Source organism: Lampetra fluviatilis, chromosome 19 (genome assembly GCF_964198595.1).
Source record: "Lampetra fluviatilis chromosome 19, kcLamFluv1.1, whole genome shotgun sequence".
Classification (NCBI taxonomy): Eukaryota; Metazoa; Chordata; class Hyperoartia; order Petromyzontiformes; family Petromyzontidae; genus Lampetra; species Lampetra fluviatilis.
The window spans coordinates 10,488,190-10,506,829 of record NC_136293.1 but is presented as its reverse complement, the minus strand read 5'-3'; the positions used below and the strand labels follow the sequence as shown (position 1 = coordinate 10,506,829).

Here is an 18,640-nt window from a genome sequence, read left to right as displayed (position 1 = left end):
GCCTTAGTAGATGGTGGGGTGCACGTGCTGCTCGCGAGGGCAGCAGCTATGAAGGGTCAGCACGGTACGCGACGCTTATGGGGTAGTGGCCAGCACCTCGCCCGGCCCGCCTTAGTCTCCCGAGTGGCGATGCCTACACATCGCAGCCAGGCACTCGTTGTTGAGGCTGAGACGCCCTAAGGGAGGCTCCAGGACTGGTTCGGATAATTGCCAGCGGCGTTGGCCGTGAGTGCAAATTGAACTTGGGCCGCAGAGTTTGTAGCGCGGCGTGCTCACCGCTGCACTACAGCTCCACCAAACACGGACCACAAGACCAACCTTGTAACAACTCCTTGTTTAAGGGCCGGGGGTATACAACAACTCAAGGGGGTAATGACGGTCAATGGTTAAACACTCATTAAACAAACTTGGGCATGAAACGCAAAACGGAATAAGAATCGGTGTTATCTTTTTTTGTGATACACACACACACCGCATCGCCTATCGTGCGTTCTGCTGCAGCTCTCGTGCCCACCTTGACCTCTTCGAGGGGACGGCGGCTGCGGTCCCCGTCACCGAACTGCCACCGCTGCTAAACATTGCGTTCCACTTTTAGGCTGGGCCAACATGATGTAGACTAAAAAAAATTAAATGAGACAGGGGGCTCATAAGGACACGCTCACAACCCTTACGTAGCCGGGCGTTTCCCGCGCAGTGAGCCAGTTTGCAGCGGGCTGATGCTTCGATTAGCGTCGCGAAGCGTTATTGCAGCATGCGACCAAAACCGCCCAGAATGCGCCCAATGTCGTGAGATCTCCTTGTGAGCTTGCGCGCGGCTGAGGCTGCTGGATGGCTCTTGGGATGGATATGGCCACCAGTGCAAGCCGCGCTGTCAAAGGCGTCTGCAGGGATGATGCTACCTGGTGGTCAGCAGCAAAGGGCCTTGCGGCAAAATCCACCGTTGTACTGCACTTCCTAGCTCCCCACGTCTATTCATTCCTCACATGACCTAAATGAGGCTTAAGCAGACACTCATCCAGCAGTGGATTGACCATGGCTGCTGTTCTATTCATTCATTAGTTCATTACGATGACGACTAATTAACAGGCTTAATATTAAACATTACGCCTATTTAACACATAGTATTTCGCGACCAATATTATTCATAATATAGGTTTTTGGGTCAGATCGCGTTATTTATAAATGTGTCGTCACCCTCCACCACCCGACACGGCCAAACAGTAAAAAATGTGTCACGTTTATTTTGTCCTTTGAAAACGTGACACATTTTTTTTACTGTTTGGCCGTGTCGGGTGGTGGAGGGTTACGACACATTTATAAATAACGCGATCTGACCCAAAAACCTATATTATGAATAAAGCCTATTGCAAAATATGAAACATGCATTTGTAATGTAGGGTGAAGTAAATACACCAATGTATTTGCAGAGTGAAACTGAAGCCCGATTAAGATAAAAATGCATGGCAGGCCCAAAGGAAGAAGGAAAAACATAATAATATTAATAATAAAACATGCTCCTTCTCGCATTGCGTTTTACCTTAATAAGCCATTCGTGGTTCATGACACACGCAAAACTTACACTAACAAATCTCGATCCAGTGACTTTTTTTTTTAAACTAAACAAGCAACTGTGGAGTCGCTCCTCATAAGGTAACAAGATCGGGGACAAGGAGGCGTCTGCCCGTAAACACGCGGGGCTAAAGCCCAGGCCGCCTCGCCACACTCAGATCACGGGACGCGCTCGCTGGTTACCGCTTAAGGTTGTGGCGCACGGAGGAACACGTCAGCTGCTGTTGAAACATCAGCTGACGAAGATGTGCAAATGGGGCTTTGTTTTTTTACGATAAGCAGGCACTCGAGGCTTTCACTCTCCCGCACGGGACACCGTATTCTCCGGATCATGACGCACTTTTTCCTCCGATATTTTAAAACAAAAGTTGAGGGTGCGCGTCTCCATGACCCAGTAGGTCTGTGCACGTAAGAGTGACTGGATTTGTAGAGTATAGCTTCATTGACACTGGGCACAAGTTTGGGGTGAGGCTTACTTTCAATGCATCTTGTAATCTGGAGGATACGGTCACAGAAGCAGCGATGAATAAAGTCTCATGCCAAATTGTTTGGAGTGTTTAGAATTGTTTTCATTCAAGGCGCAACGTTGTCTCAATTTTGGAAAAACGGCAGCAGAAAATTGGTTCAGAGACGCCGAGTTATGGGGGAACGTGGTTAGAACGAACCGCGACGTCTCGCTGTATCGGTACAACGGTGGACAGATAATTGTTTTTTTACCCTTTTATCTGGCAACAAAACTGAGACCTTTTTAACGAGAAGTCATGTTTGCATAGACCACAATGCCTGCAGTTAGAATGCGTCATCTGGTCCAACCCATGTGAGACTAGGCTCTAAGGAAAGCTGTCTCGGGTGTGGACCAATCAACTTCAAGGACAGTGCATGCATTATCAGAGTTATGTTTTTTGTTTGCATTATGACTGCAGGTATTGTGGTCTATGCAAATATGACTCCTCGTAATAAAGGTGTCAGTTTTGTTGCCAGATAAAAGGGTCAAAAACAATTATCATATTTTTTACTGGCAAATGGTGGACAGCTTCATGTTTTCGTGCTGCCGGTTTATTTCAGAACGGCATGAAATTGTGGATGCGAGTGGCTGGAGTTAAGCACCACTTCAGGCTGCCGCTGCCATCGAGGTTGTTAAAGAGCCAAATGGAAACGTTTGAAAACGGATCTGTTGTCGCATCCTCTGAAGTAAAAAAAAAATGCAATTGGTGATTGTGTACAGTTGTAATGGGCCAGCTAGTGGAAATTTGATGCTGAGGATAGCCAACACCTTTGGCTTAAGGTGCAGGTGAGTTTTGTGACCTCTAAGTATGAAGGAATTTACTCGTAAACGTCAAGGAAGCTCCAGACCACGACATACACTAAATATATGGGTCGCATAAAAAGGAATTCAACCGCGCTTTGAAAACCCTTTAAAATGCATTGCTTTATGGTCCGCTCTGTAGAATTCTCACGGCTTCATTGTGGAATTTGAGCTCGCCTCTGATGTAACGAAACACGAAGGCGAAACAACCAAAGAAAATAAACTGGAAGAGACAGCGTATAACTAGGGCATTTATTAAATGAGGATCGAGATCATAATGATTAAATTATTATTAGAGAGGCGAATGAGAGCACTTTTGGCACACTGAATTGGAATATAAAGAGCTATATTACAAATGTGCCTGAATAAGAAATATTTAAATCGTTTAATTAAACCCACGAAGAAATATGGTTCATAAACAGGGACACTGTAAAAGAGAATGAAAGAAAATCCAAAAAGTGCGCAAAGAAGCATGGAGAGTTAAGCGCAGTTGGAAGAGGAACACGTGGATCAGGGAATAAACCGAATTTATTGACATCATATTTACCATTTTAATTTGGGAGCTTTCGTGACTGCAGGAATTATTCTTTGGTTCTTTTCGGTTAAGTCACGTCTAAAAATAAAATAATAAATCAAAATAAAACAACACATTACTGTAATGTGTTGTTTTATTTTGATTTATTATTTTATTTTTAGACGTGACTTAACCGAAAAGAACCAAAGAATCATATTTACCGTTCAGGAAAGTCAGTGGGTTGGGCAGGACAAACTGCTCGTGGAGATAATAGCCAATGGCAGCCACCGCTAAGATGGAGAGGATGACCATCGCAAAGAAGGAGCGGGAATTGGATGGATTGTGGCTTTGCAGGACCACGAGGGATGGTGACAGCGAGGTGAGGCCTTCACTTCAGTCGTGGATGGATCATTAACAACGACGTTGACGATGATGATGATGATGGTGGTGGTCAAGGGACCGTCCTGCTGTAGAATATTACCCAAACAACACCTCCCGCAAAAAAATTCGAGCGAAACGACGGCACAAGAACTTGGGCTCGACTAAAAAATTCTGCAATTTAAAAGCTGAGCAACGCGATGCCTGGCAGGTTCGTGTCTGCGCGATTGTCAGCAAAGGTGTTACCCGCGCTCCAGCTATCCGATGGTATTCTAACAACAACAACAACAATATTTTTCAAACAGAATATTTAACCGTTACATTTATGGTGTCCTGCTTTGGAGAAGGAGGCAGGCAAGGAGCCTCAGCTCGAGTGCGAGGGTGGCGATTAACGATAAGCATGTCGCCCCCAGCTGTGAAGTCAGGCCACCGCTGTGCGGAAATTCAGGCATTGCTCATGAGCGGCGGAAAGACCTCGGAGGGCCGGATGCGATTCCAGTATTCAAATTGTGTTTCGATTGCCGAAATCAGTCGTGTTATGACACATCGTGGAATTTGGTGCAGCCGTGCATTGCAGTACTAGTCCACTACTGTAGGAGGCAATGCAATGTAGAAGAAACAGCCAAGCGCCCAGAGCATTTGTATTAATAAGGACTAGATTCTCCAGATTAAAATACACTAATTTGTCCCCCCCCCCAACTCTCCCCCCGTATTTTTTAAAGTAAAAGTTAGGGGTACGTTTTATAATCGGCATAAGACATTGCCTTCTGGAATAATTGTTTTTAATATAGTTGTGCACAATCATTGCTCGTTCTCAATTGCATTGCTGAATATTACCACTGAGAGGTTGGTAATGTATTGAATTCATCTTCTGGCAGATGGCTCTTGATAGTACGATATTCTCCTGATTATGTATCACACTATTTTTCTCAGCAAAATTACCACGAAGTTTGGGATACATCTTACTTTCGCGAGTGTCTTATAATCTAGAGATAATGGTAAAAAAAACTTCTACAGAACAGGATGAAGTACCTAATTTTCTGGGACAAAAATATTTCTAATAGCTATGTTCGCTGAGCGAATTGTTCTCAAAATTATATTGAAAAAAATACTTCGCCTTATTGAATGCCACAAGCCTCAATTATACAAATTCAGCATTCTCTTCTCAGATGGCTGGAAACAGACTCAGTGCATGGGTACACAATCCTCATTCAAAGCCATGTCACAGACGAAAAAACATAGTTGATGGCATTAATTCCAGTTTCCGACAAAATACAGCGTTGTTCTTTGTAGTTATTTTATAGTCCATAAGTGATACACTAACCTATTTGTCTGAATACTCACATTTTATAATGTGTGCATGCGCTAAACCACCATGCAACAGACAACAGCAATAAATAATACATTTCAACACGAACCAGAGCTCTGTTTGTAAAGCGTTGTCAGGATAAATGTTTTCCGTTGGCTTCCATCTCGACTTTTACACGAGTAACATTGTGCAGAGCTGATAATTATTATTCCCGAATCCCGGATCTCTCACTTTTCTTCCCATGGGTAATTTCAGTATTAAATCGTGTGGGCGTTGTCATATCGGTGAAATCCACTGCTCAAGCGCAATGCTCCGTATCTGTACGTTTTTTTGTTTGTTGCAGTATTTCTGCAAATGTAGGTAATTTCTTGAAATCATGTGCAGGCAAACGCTGCGTGGCCATGGCTAACATCCCTGGTGAGTGATGTCTCAGCCGCTACTGATCCTGAATCAGCCTGCACTGACCAGTGTGGTGACGTATGGTCCAGCACCCCACATGCCTGGAGAGGCACCTCTTCCAGCAGTGGATTGACAATGGTCTATAAATTATCACTTAATTACAATAATAACTCATTCCATTTGTTGTAAATCCATAGCAAAAAAGTGAATAAATATAGGAGTACAATTCTAATACTTCGACCATGCAGAACACTATGGGATGAATAGAATGCAAACAAAAATATTACAAATAAGGGATACAATCACACCAAGCTGTATATTAGCTCATTTAGTAGAGCGGTGTATACATTTCATTACGTAGACGGGACTGATAGGATGCAACCATGGTGTGATGGTTAGCAAGGAGGAGCACTTGTAATTCAGAGGTCACCAGTTTCGATTCGATCCCCCAGCGCAGCAGCTGAAACAATGGCGATGTTTCTTACATTTCAACCTCCCCAGGTCTCTGTCCACGCAGCAGTATAAATGGGTTCACCAGTCGATCGGCAGGTCACGTGTTCTGGGGTAGATATGGCAACACACCTATCTCTTCCATGACACGCATAGATGCATGTTGAACTTCTTTTGCACCGCACATAGCCAACCGTAATCATCAGAGGTGCGGGGGAAGGACAACAAACTCAACACAAAAAGCAGTTCCAAACTGACATCTGCTCAATTTGAAAAAGTTGACCAAATACCCTCCACAGGGGCTCTTTAAAGGCCCTGTATTGGAGGCTGTTCCACTACCAGTGGGGGTAAGCAAGAACTTGCAGGGCGGCACCTTTACCATTGCCCTACGTGGGGATTCTCAATCTAAATACCGTCAGTGAGATTTAAAGTCCCACATTATCTGCATTCACACCTGCACGCCTCACACTGGGACTGTCAGGCGAGGCACGTGTGTGTAATTAACGAAGGAATTCTGCTTTGGCTTTTATCATCCATGCACCCCTTGTGAATCCATTCCTGATTTTTTTTCTTTCCAAATTTTTTTTTCAATGCGAGTTAGACAGATGGATATTTTAGTGCAAAGGCATCACGAAAATGTTCACGTTTCCAAAAAATATATATATAAAAAAAATATCCAAAGCACAACGGAAAATAATTTAAGCCTGCAACTATTTCATGGGGTATTTTGTGTGCGGTCGTGCTGTATAGGTCTCCGATGTGTTTTTGGCGTCGTTCGGGAACGTCTGCTGCTTCGCGATGAAGTTAATTTCGGAATTGAATTCAGCACACTGAAGAAGCTCCCAGCATGCCGAGCGAAACATCGGACGTCATGCCAAAGAACAACTGCCACATGCTTTTGCGAAATCGCTCGCAACGTCGTAAAAATGTAAACGGTGAGTCTTCTATAAATACTGGATTATCATCATCATCATCATCACCGTAGAAATTTAATAAAAATTTTCACATGTGGTCGTGCACGCTAACGGGATATTCCTTTCCTGACCGGGGGCTGGAATCTTGCGCGTGCTCCTGCGGTGCTCTCACGGGAGCGAAATAGAAGTCCGCCGACGCTAAAGTGGTCCGCGGCTGTGACGGATTTAAACAGTTCCAATATTTGCACAAAGAAGTAACTGCTGGGATTGCTTTCGGCTTTCACCGGCGTTGACCGTGATACCCGTGCGCACAGCCCTCACTGCCATAGCAACCCGCCTCTATTTGCCCCAAATAACGCGAAACGGACGTGATTCTGGCTCACGGGAGGGCAGGCAGGCCAGCCAGCCAGCCAGCCCACTGTATGCCCGAACATATATACGGTGAGATCCCGTGCCATCTTTCTGTCTGCGTAGTCTCGAGGAAGAAGAATGTGAATGTAATGCCAAGACACGAGCCAGTTGCTGTTTGGTCGTCAAAATAAATAAGGGCTGTTATGATTCTCAGTTTGTGGTCGCTATCCTCCGCTTCTTTATCCTTGCATCTCCAAATTGCTATGGATTATACATTTACACTTACGTATCTGTGCATTTATGTCTCTCCTATTGTGCGAGATCAACACTCCACGGTTCATTATACACATTTTGCTGTCTATTACCGCATGTCATCATTTCGCATTTTATTTATTGTACGTATTTATATTACATTGCCATAGTTACACAAGGAGACACACAAAGGCAGCCAAGCACGACGATTGTGACATGGCGTGCTTAAGAATATTGACGCTTTGCAAGTGATGTTTGGTGTTCGATAATTATTATAATAATTATTAGTCCTGTAACTCTCCATCCCCATCGTGATATTCTAGGAACGATAAAAATTCGAGGTCACGATTCAAGAATCAATTCTTATTTTCCCTCCATTATGGGGAATGAAGCAGCCTTTAATGGCAGTAGGGGATACGTGAACCAATTACAGTCCAGTACATACAACGCATCAACAACATCATCATCATTATCAGCCACGGTCCATCCACTGCTGGAAGAAGGCCTCCCCAAACTGCTGCCATCCCATGATATAGACCAGATATATGAATAAAATAGAATACATTCTTACAGAAAAAAATCGATATTGTTCTGTGTTACGAGCAATAAACATGCTTAACCGATTAAACCACATCACCCCTAACGATAATATGAATTGGGAAGCGACACTTACAAAACGTCAAACGCACCTGCCAACTTACTTTTACGTCATTTTTAATGCACGTGGACAATGCGATGCATTTTTAGTATTTCCTTGAGCAAATATGCGCATTCCTTCGTATTGACATATCTATAAAATACCAACACAGAGACCCGGGAAACGCCATCTCCTCCGCCGGCTTATGAGATCTCGTGAGCGTCAATCGCAGCACAAGCAAATGCCAACATTTGCTAATCGAATCTCGCAAACTCGCCAAGGCGATGATATTGGGAACTATTTCTTCCTGCGATAAGCGAATGTAAATATTTACGGGTGATGTGCGGGTTACCAGGGTGAGTAAAAGGGGTCCGAAAAAATGAACTTCGGGCAAATTCATCATCATCATCAGTCCCCTAACCCGCATGGGCCGTGGGGACTCGTTAGCTTTCTCCACCTCTTGCCGCGGCGGTCTTTTTGCGATCCGCACGGCACCCGCTTGCTCATCTCCCCATCCGAATGAAATCGTCAGCATTTTGCAAAGATGGTTTTACAACGAATGCATGTTTCGGTCTCCGTTGTCGTAGACAAAGAGAGGGCTCGCAATTGGGACGGCTGATGGCAGTCCGACCGCGACCTTGCTTCAATGACCGCTTATCATCGAGTTTTTGCCCCAGGGTTAAAATTCTGCAGGAGAATGAGTAAAAGATGCCTGGGATTTTTTTATTTTAATCACGTGATTTGATCTTCTTGGTTCTTTCGGTAAAGTCACGTAGAAGGGAAATAATAAAATAATAAAAATAAAACATCATCAAATAATTCTCACGACGTTTCGGCCACAACGCAAGCAGCCGTCCTCAGGTGAAGAACAGGTCTGTCGGAAAAACAGCGTCTGAATATATAACCGCCACGTAATTTGAGTTTCTGCCCTGCATGTTAACTTGGAAGACATAACAGTGTGGTTCAACTTCATCATCAGCTATGTTACCTAACACATGTTTTTTTATTCTTATAGTGCCATGCAAGAGTTTCAGGATGAAAGTCACAGAGATGACTGTCAGGTGTATTCTTTTCCCACTCTAATTGTTTCCGCCCATGTGAACTATCTACGTGAACAAGTAAACGTAGCTTTGAAGAGGTAATAGTTAAATATCAAATGCCCTTATGAAGATGACTGCCCAAAGTGAAAAGGGAAAATGCGATACAATTGTAAGCTGTCCTTGTGGCATGCTGCAACATGCCTCGGACTTCCTGGAATGTGACTTTGTTCAAATTCGCGTGCAAAGTCCCTGACACGAAAAAAAATATATGTGTGCCAGCGTTATGCTCTGAAAACTACAGGCTTAGTGAAGCAAAAGCCACCCACTTGTGGCTTTGTCCAATGAACGTGATGTGCCAGCATCTACATCTCTTTGAATGCAGGGCCTCTTTCACTCGTTGCAATTATCCACCGTGGATTCGACCAGCCTTGCGGTGTCATTTGTTAAAGGGCAGAACTAGAAAATACTAATAATAATTAACTACAATACACAGCTCTTTATCAATACACTTCTCAATGAAGATAAGCCGATAGCGTGTTTTGTCATGGGGGTTGTTTGCCGAAAGGTCACCACGTTGATCCGCGTGGGTTCAAGCGGATGCCTAAGCGGGGGGGGGGGGGGCCCGTTCAGATACCACTCGCTACTGGCGGGAGCCATGGCCGTGATTTGCACTCAGACACCGGGTTCGCAGCGCGATGCGCTGGCCAACGCATGACCACTCCGGCCAACCATTACCTAACTATGCAGAACATCCTAGCCAAGACCATTAGCAGAGCTCTTGACACAGAGAGCCCGATACCTATAGATGTAGCGTGCCAACGTTATGTTGTCGATTCTATTTTTACACGAGACGTAGTCCCAAGCAGGGGCGTGAAGAATGCGTGCTCATTACGAAAGCGTAATTAAATGTTACGGTAGACATTTGAAAGCGTCGCGCGGGTCTTTCCAAAGTTCATCCTCGTCGGCATGTCTGTCACTGGGGTTTTAAAAAGGGAGGAGAACGGTCGGCAAAAAATATAGTCGCCACTTTTGCCAAGGGGCTAACGAACAGATGCGGGTATGAGAGGGCTGTGGAGGGGAGGTGGTTGTACGTGGGATACGCGCGTGCCCTCCGCTCCTCATCATTGCTTACCGTTCCGAAAATAGGGGGCCCATTTGCATCGTACCAACGATTGAACGTGTTGCCATTGGTGGCACAGACCAACAACGATGATAATCGTTGACACTGCATTTTTTAAAGAACAAAAAAATATATATACACGTTCAATCACCTGCTCTTTCTGGTAACGACGCTCTGTCTGAGCAGGGCCAGGAGGCACAACAGCTCGTTAAAAACGTTAAAGTTGGAGATGAAACTTTAGAATGTACGGCCTTAGAAACACCGCCCCCCCCCCACCGCCTCTCCGTCTTTATTGTCTCAGAGCCTCAAATAGTAAAGTACGACATTCAACTGCAAGTGATTCCATCTATCTTCTATAGCAAATGGCCATTGCGTGAAACATCAGCCTACCATATAGTTCTCGGTTGTAATGCAACTGTATGAGGCGGAGGAGGAGGAATCCTGTCCTCCCGTACGTGAGTCAACGTCATGCCGCAAAGTTGACCTCGAGAGCATTCAAAGCCAGCTTTTTTGCTGTTTGAGGGCTTTGATCAATCCACTGCATCCTCCAACGCGCCACGATACGGTGAGGCCGATGGCGAGGGTCAGACCTTCCGTGTGCACCCATGTCACCAGCCGTACGCCGCTGCCGATGGCGCTGTACATTTTCGTGGTCTGAAGCAAGAGCTGGAGAGGATAAACCCTTTTCGACAGTCGTCGCATCTTGAGAAAGATAAACACACGCTATCAAGACATATGGAGACCCACTAATGGCTTCGGTCAGCATGCACAGAGAGAGACGGGGGCACGTTCGCTGAGGCTTTCTGTTTGCGTGTGACAGTCGATGTACCCCACTTGATGCTCTAACATTTAAAAACAGTGAAATAACAAACGCTAAAAGGTCGATCATTTCACAGCACACCCGAAAGCATAGCGTTCACGAAGAAAAGCACGCAAATAAGCAATTCTGATTTAAACATATTTACCTTCCTATAGCGGTATGCAGAAGGAGTAAACATTGTTTACAAAGTGAAACGTGCCCAACGTCTAAGGGAGTACAGCGCCGTATGTATTTTACTTTTCAGTGTTTGGTCTTGGGATTTATTGTACCCATAACGGCCTCGCGTTTGCTTCTCCTGCGAGTTCCTATTCTGAGCAAGGCTGGTGAAGTATGGCTCAGACCAATTCAGGCTGCTGCCTTCAAAGTCATTTCCTTCTGCTATACGTCCGACCCTTGTCTGATAAACTCGCGTCAAAGGAAGGGGGGGTGCTTTCGAGTCATTTGCGTGTGCTGTGGTCATGTGCCGTTTTTTTTTGCACGCCCCATTGTCACCAAGTGTAAAACCCACCCCCCCCCCCTTGTCAAGTGACATTTTGCTGTCACGCGATTTTTTTTTCTCAATGTAGCCGGCATTATGACCTCCCTCCGCCTTTATTTCGTGCAAAGAAGCGGAAGAGCCAAAAACGGTCACGCAGATATAACTTTCCTTTCTAACAACCTCCTGCCAAGTTAAAAAGTGAGTTGCGGCATCGGCAACTGCCGTCCGAAATAGTCGATGTTTTTTCTTCCAAACCATCTATTGGGCAACAAGATTTATTGGTGGTTGATGGGGAGTAGACTGGGCTTCTCGCAACGTTTCTGCTGCACGAAAGGAAACTGAAATGAAACTATTGCCACCCACCAAACGGTGAACCTTCCCAAAAAAAAAACATCAACAGAGGTTTTTTTTGGAGTAAAAAAGAAAAGTCTTACGCGAAACTATACGATATGCGTGATTGGAATCTTGATTGCAGTGCTTACACTGGAAGTTGCTAACAATGCGTGGCTCGTGAAATGTGTTTGCTGGCTTAGGTTACTAAAGTAAACATCTTTATATTTGGCTATCTCCACCACGCATGACCACCGCCAGCACTTTCTGCATTTGCCAATGCCCGTGTCCTGCCTCTGTCCAAGAAAATCACACTTGAGACATTTAACATTTGCACAGGTTGGCTAATGTGAGACACTTGAACCCAACGGTGAACTGGGCCAAAGCTTTTTTTTTTGCACTTTTTTTTGTCGTGAAGCAGAAACATTTTAATATCGTTAAAACCATTTAAAATGCCATTAGATTGGCACAATACAACTTAGAACATTTTACGAATAATCCAATTTTTTTTTATAAATCTAAATACACCGTGGTGGAGAGGTTGATTAATGATCACACTGCGCAATGAACCTGCTGTCTTGAGTTTGATTCGCAGCCATGGCTAACATCAGTGGTGAGCAAAATTCAAATGGGTCCTGGATGTACCCTTCACCAAATCCAACCCCTGTAAATAATCAGTCATTATTATTAGTATTAAATTATTGCAGTTCATTATTAAATGCCATCATATTCATAATGATACGGTATATGTGGCCATTACTGGGTTTAAGGGGAATTTTTTGTTACTTTCTTCAGAGTATGATGCTTGTTGGCCATGTTTAATTAAAACTATTCTACACTCATTTTTCATTTACCACGCAAGGCCCACTGAGCTGTATAGCTCCTTTTCAGAAGTGGCCTGGCCACAATTAATGATAGCTGGACGAAGTGGCTTGTCGTGTAGAAATTTATAGCAGCTAAATGCTCAAAACACAGGTTTCTAAATTTGAAGGGAAAAACTGGAGGACCCAGAGAAAAATTCACGCCACCACTGGGAGAACATGCAAACTGAAAATATACAGGTGTCAGCGTGGGGGTCGAACGCATGCCCTCCCGCATACCAGGCGAGGTAGTTAACATCTCGCACTCACGGTGAGTCATAAACTCAACGTAGGTCACCCTGAGTTTCAGCATCAGTGGCCATGGCAGAGGACAACGTCCCATCATCGTCCCGATGCTGAATCGCGGAGGAAATGAAACCCCACGTGCATATCAATGCATTGCTGGAAGACCTCCCCCATGCCATATTGTTTGTGAGGGTTCAATGGCCATACTTCACCACGCTGACGAGTACAGCTTGCAGAAGGCGACCAGAAAGTGCTTAATTTTCTGCAATATCTGCGCAGGTTGGGGATTCACGAAGTAAATGATTATACTTTCCCTATGAGACATCTCCTTTACCAGTGACAAAATATAGTAATAGGTTTTTACCCTTTCAACTGGTACAAAAACTGACACCTTTATACAAGGCATCATGTTTGCAATAACCACACCACAAGCAGTCAAAATGCAACAAAAAGAAACAACTCTGATGATGATAATGATATGCACTGTCCTTGAAGTTGATTGGTCCACACCCGAGACAGCTTTTTTTAAAGCCTAGTCTCCATTGGTGTTGGACCAGATGACGCCAAAAGGCATACATGATGCCTTATATAAAGGTGTAAGTTTTTGTACCAGTTGAAAGGGTAAAAACCTATTACTATACTTTTCCTGTTTATTTGAAGATAGACATCACACAGAGGTGTTCGTAAGGCAGTATGACATGCATCCTATTATATTATCCGTGGTAAATTCGTGTTGTGTGCGGTAAATCTATTGTGGATAATATATTCATATTCATCCGCAATTCGTTTCGTGGACAGGACTCACGCATAGTTGGGAGATAATGGTAGATCTACCTATTGTGGGATTCTACTGTAAAAACGACATGCTGTATTAGCACAACACTGACGCCATTGCCTTGCGGTTCTGAATGTCTACGCACACGTAATGCCACTAAAACGCCGCCGAGAAAATAGGAAGGCATTGTCGTCTGTTTATCTTAGATAGCTGTCGCATTATGAATGTTTTGGGTATGACTCAAAAGTGTGCAAATATCTCCCAAGTTAAATACACCCTGGGTTTTAAATTCCAACCGCAAGGAAACTTGTATACGACTCGTCTGCCAGGGGCAGACTCTGGTGAGCGGTGTTTAGATCGGAGAGTTTACAAGCAACGGGGTGGGGGGGGGGCAGGGAAACACAACATGGTTGCATAGTTGTGCTTTCAAAAAACCTCCGAGAAGTAAAATTGGTAGGTGAGCATGCCGCACGCGAGCTTTTCTCCTTCAGTTTCAAAACCGAAGGAGGTTGTCAAACCTGCACACGGCCTGCGCTTCAGCGAGCCAAAGAGGAGTGGGTGGGGAGCCCCACAGGAGTGAGATCATCGTAGCAAAAAGTGGAGGATTTTTCCTCGTGAATTCCTGTGTGCCATTGCCATCAAAACAGTGAACCGGTTGACATTTGGCCAAGTGTAATTACAAGGGGAAGAAGCTCACCGTGGATTGTTTCAAATAAAAGTTTTTAACATCTAGGTTTTATTTTTTAAAATAAAGGATGAATAAAAAGATGTGCGCGTCGTACGAGAATGTTCGAAGTGAAGTTGCAAAACAGGAGATTAAACTGCAGCAGATATCAGCTGTATTACAATTTCTTCAACGACACGTAATGAGAACCTGCATTCCCACTTGTAAGTCGTGAGCATACATTGCATCACAAACGACTGGAGTGATTCCAGACCTGCGGGTACTCCCCTATTTGAGAGAATTAAACCAGTTTTTTTTCTTTCACAAGCTCAACATTTGTTTACGTTACATTTCCACCGAGCAAGCGAGTTCAAAGTTCACCAGTAAAGCACAGGGCTGGTCAGTGGGAGTTCAGACAGCGCCGCCGTCGACTTTAATTCCTGGGCTTGGTCATTGAATTAATCAAAATGCGAATCCACTTTCTTTGACCATCCAAGCGTTGCACTTTGTTTTGCCACACAGGGGCAGCGATACGGAAGCCCCCAAAGCGCCACCCGCCCCAGCCCCGTCATGGCTTCCAAGACAAACACCGAAGAAAGAACACGCACAGATACACGGCCGCTTTCCTGCAGCAGCCCGCCTCGACATTCAATTTATTGCAGTGGCATAGAGAAATGTTCAGCAGTGCGGTGGTGCACGAAGGTTAAAAAACAGGAACCTTTTTGAATATTTTTCTGAGCGATATGAGAATCTCATTGCCCGTGTTTTTTTTTGTTCACACTGGCATACAATGGGCCCCGTCGTGTAAACAGTCTAAAATCAATCCGCCTTTTTCATTCGTCACTTGCCAAAATTTAGTTAATCGGGGGCGTGGGTGGGGTGAGTGGAAGTGCGATTTTAATCAGCGAAACGACGATACTCGGCGGTGCGCGTTATCAGTGGGCCACCCAGCAACTCACAAGAACAGCAGGGGTGGCATTCGTGCGGGGAAGATCAATGATTGTTTTATTACCCCGAAATGTTTTGACGTGCACGGAAGGGCATCGTTTGACATGCAATAAGCTTCATGCCAACCGTTGCCGGTTTCCACGTCTGTCAGTAAATTTGGTTCATGCAAAAAGGTGTTTTTCTTCCTTTCCCTATTGTTCGTATACATACATTGAAATCTAGCTTCGCTTTACAATAGAAATGACTGCTCGGCTAGACACATTGGGCTGCGCAAGGTCACAAAGCCTCGAGACTGAGAACCATCCCCTATTATTATTTTGCAAAGAGTCTTACGTTGCTTTGTCGAATGCACGCCACTGTATCATGCCCGACCTCTGTGGGTGGTTGTGTTTGCTGATTGCAGCCTATTAACCTCGGTGCACTATACATCATACGTGTTAGGTCACATTTGTATTTCGTTTGCTTCAAGTTTATTGAAAGAGTCACCCCTTTAAGGCAATAATGTGGAGTCAATACAGGAAGAGTGAGTTTCAAATTAAGCCTATAATGACTTCATTGTATTTGTCTCAGAGGATTTGAATGCCCTTCTAATAAACAAAAAGTTGTTAATCCACTGCTGGTAGAAGACCTCCCTATGCCATGCAAGTCACGGGGAAGGCCACCCCACAGAGACGACCACCTCTCTCTGTTACCTGTGTTGCTCTCTCTATGTATCTTGGTGATATCTGTCTGCTAATATGTCTGTCTATAGTTTTCTGGTTAGATTTTATGTCGCTATTTCATTATACCTGATGATGATTGCTTGTGTTGCAATCGAAACGTCGTATTCTATTATTTAATTTTATTTATTATTTTATCTTTAGACGTGACTTAACCGAAAGAAACAAATAATAATTCCTGCAGTCACGAAAGTTCTAAAAATTAAGATAGATTGACCATACTTCACCACGCTGGTCAACGCGGGTTGGCAAGTCAGGGGAGGACAGGAATGGTGCCGATATCACTCGCTACTGATGTGAGCCGTGGCCAGGGATCGATCTCACGTTGTGAGGTTCACAGCGAGGCGCATTCAACATTGATTCACCCCTCCCTCAAATAACAATTGAGTATAAATAAGCAAAGCTGCATTTTTAACACTATTTCACATTTTTGCTTATTAATTTAGTGGCACCAGAAACTACGCAAGTAATTTATTTTCAAATGGTGTAATTACTCTCTTCTTGGTTCTTTCGGTAAAGTCACGTAGAAGGGAAGTAATAAAATAATAAAAATAAAACATAATAAAATTATTCTCACGACGTTTCGGCCACAACGCAAGCAGCCGTCCTCAGGTGAAAACCAGGTCCGTCGAGGCGACGGACGGCTGCTTGCGTTGTGGCCGAAACGTCGTGAGAATAATTTTATTATGTTTTATTTGTATTATTTTATTACTTCCCTTCTACGTGACTTTACCGAAAGAACCAAGAAGATGAATCCCTGCAGTCACGAAAGCTTTAAATTAAATCAAAGGTGTAATTACTTTGACGTTTTACATCCGGTAGCCTGTGAGAGGTGCTCGGCTCCAATGGTAGAATGTGGTTTCTATTTTAATTCCCTTGCCCCAGGTCATTGTAACCTTGCGAGCATGCCAGGGCTGAGTGGAAAGTCTGCAGCCACTTGGTACTACAAGATAAAGCCCAGAGGCGATTACATACATCTTTTTCTACCTGACGTTCAAATTTAGTTTCTTTCATTCATTTATTGTAAGTGACTGCATTCGTTGATTTAAAAAAAAAATTGGTTATAACTTCAGCGTCTCACTATCCTATTTCCTTAAGAGACGTTGTCACTTATGAGCCTTGTGTTCGTATTATACTCAAGAATTAAATCAAATCAACCAGCTGCCTTGGGTATGTCTCTTCCATTAAGCCTTATCATACCTTTTCCAAGAGCTTATACTCAAGTGGGCCCATTCCTCATTATCTGTAGCCCGACATAGCTTCAGCATTAGCCAGGAAGCAGCTGTGAATAGATCTCTTTTGTGAGCGATAAAAAACATTTTCTCCAACTCTGCGGACCAAATGTCATCATGATCATCATCAGCGCCCCATCAAGTTTGGATAAACTATCTACCAGTGATCGAAACTCCATAAATAACAACGTCACAATTAGAAAACGCTTTTAAACTATTGTAAAATGTGCTTAAAGTATACATTTTGCTTGCGGAGTAAAACCATATTGGATTTGTTATATTTCGATTTAAAGCTTTCGTGACTGCAGGGATTCATCTTCTTGGTTCTTTCGGTAAAGTCACGTAGAATGGAAATAATAAAATAATAAAATAAAACATAGACCTGTTCTTCACCTGAGGACGGCTGCTTGCGTTGTGGCCGAAACGTCGTGAGAATTATTTTATTATGTTTTATTTTATTATTTTATTATTTCCATTCTACGTGACTTTACCGAAAGAACCAAGAAGATGGATTTGTTATGTTTGTGTATAACGCTTTAGAGAGCCACTCAGGATGGTGCTTGACCTCCTCATGCACACTACTTACACGCGACCCACCGATCATCTACCAGCGGTGTAACAAATTTACACCGCTGAGTGGAAAGAGGTGGGGAGAATTAAGGAACTGGGCCGTCGTTTCCTCTGTCGTGCCGGACGATGTGATGAAATCGGCGACTTGTGTTCTGCAAGCCCTGGTGTGCTAACCGTTGCACCAGAGTATAATCCCATGTAAATATATTCAAACATTAAGAATGATTCGTGTGACACGTACTCTTTAGATGCTATCACCATTGATATGCTAATGTTGCCATAAAGCAGGTCAAGAGGCAAAGATTTAACAATTTCTGCATTGCTGTCTTATCAACATAGTGCCATTTCACATTACAGCATGGCCCTGCGAGATGACACCGTCGAGCTAGCTGGTCTTGGAGTCTCTTTAATCAGCCTCTTGTACCACAACTGCAAGAATCGGAACTTTCATCACGCCTAGACAGCGGCTTGTTGTGACTACGACTGGCACTCGAGCTCTCAAATCTGGGCTGGCCTTCATTAAAAGAGAATGCATCATACGATGGGTTTCTCATGGTGGCACTGGCAACACATTGGAAGTTTAAATATACATTGGAAGCTTAAATATACACTCCAAGCGTGGTGGTGTTTCATTCAGACGCTGTCTCCCCGACAGACCTGGTCTTCACCTGAAGACGGCTGCTTGCGTTGTGGCCGAAACGTCGTGAGAATTCTCTTATTATGTTTTATTTTTATTATTTTATTACTTCCCTTCTACGT

At 44.0% G+C, this 18,640-nt stretch overlaps 1 protein-coding gene across 1 annotated transcript in view; it reads right to left on the bottom strand.

The window, feature by feature from the left end:
* The window catches only part of LOC144937652 (FRAS1-related extracellular matrix protein 2-like), a 124,405-nt gene that overhangs the window by 31,991 nt on the left and 73,774 nt on the right, over positions 1-18,640 (bottom strand). The gene's annotated exons all lie outside the window — the stretch shown is intronic.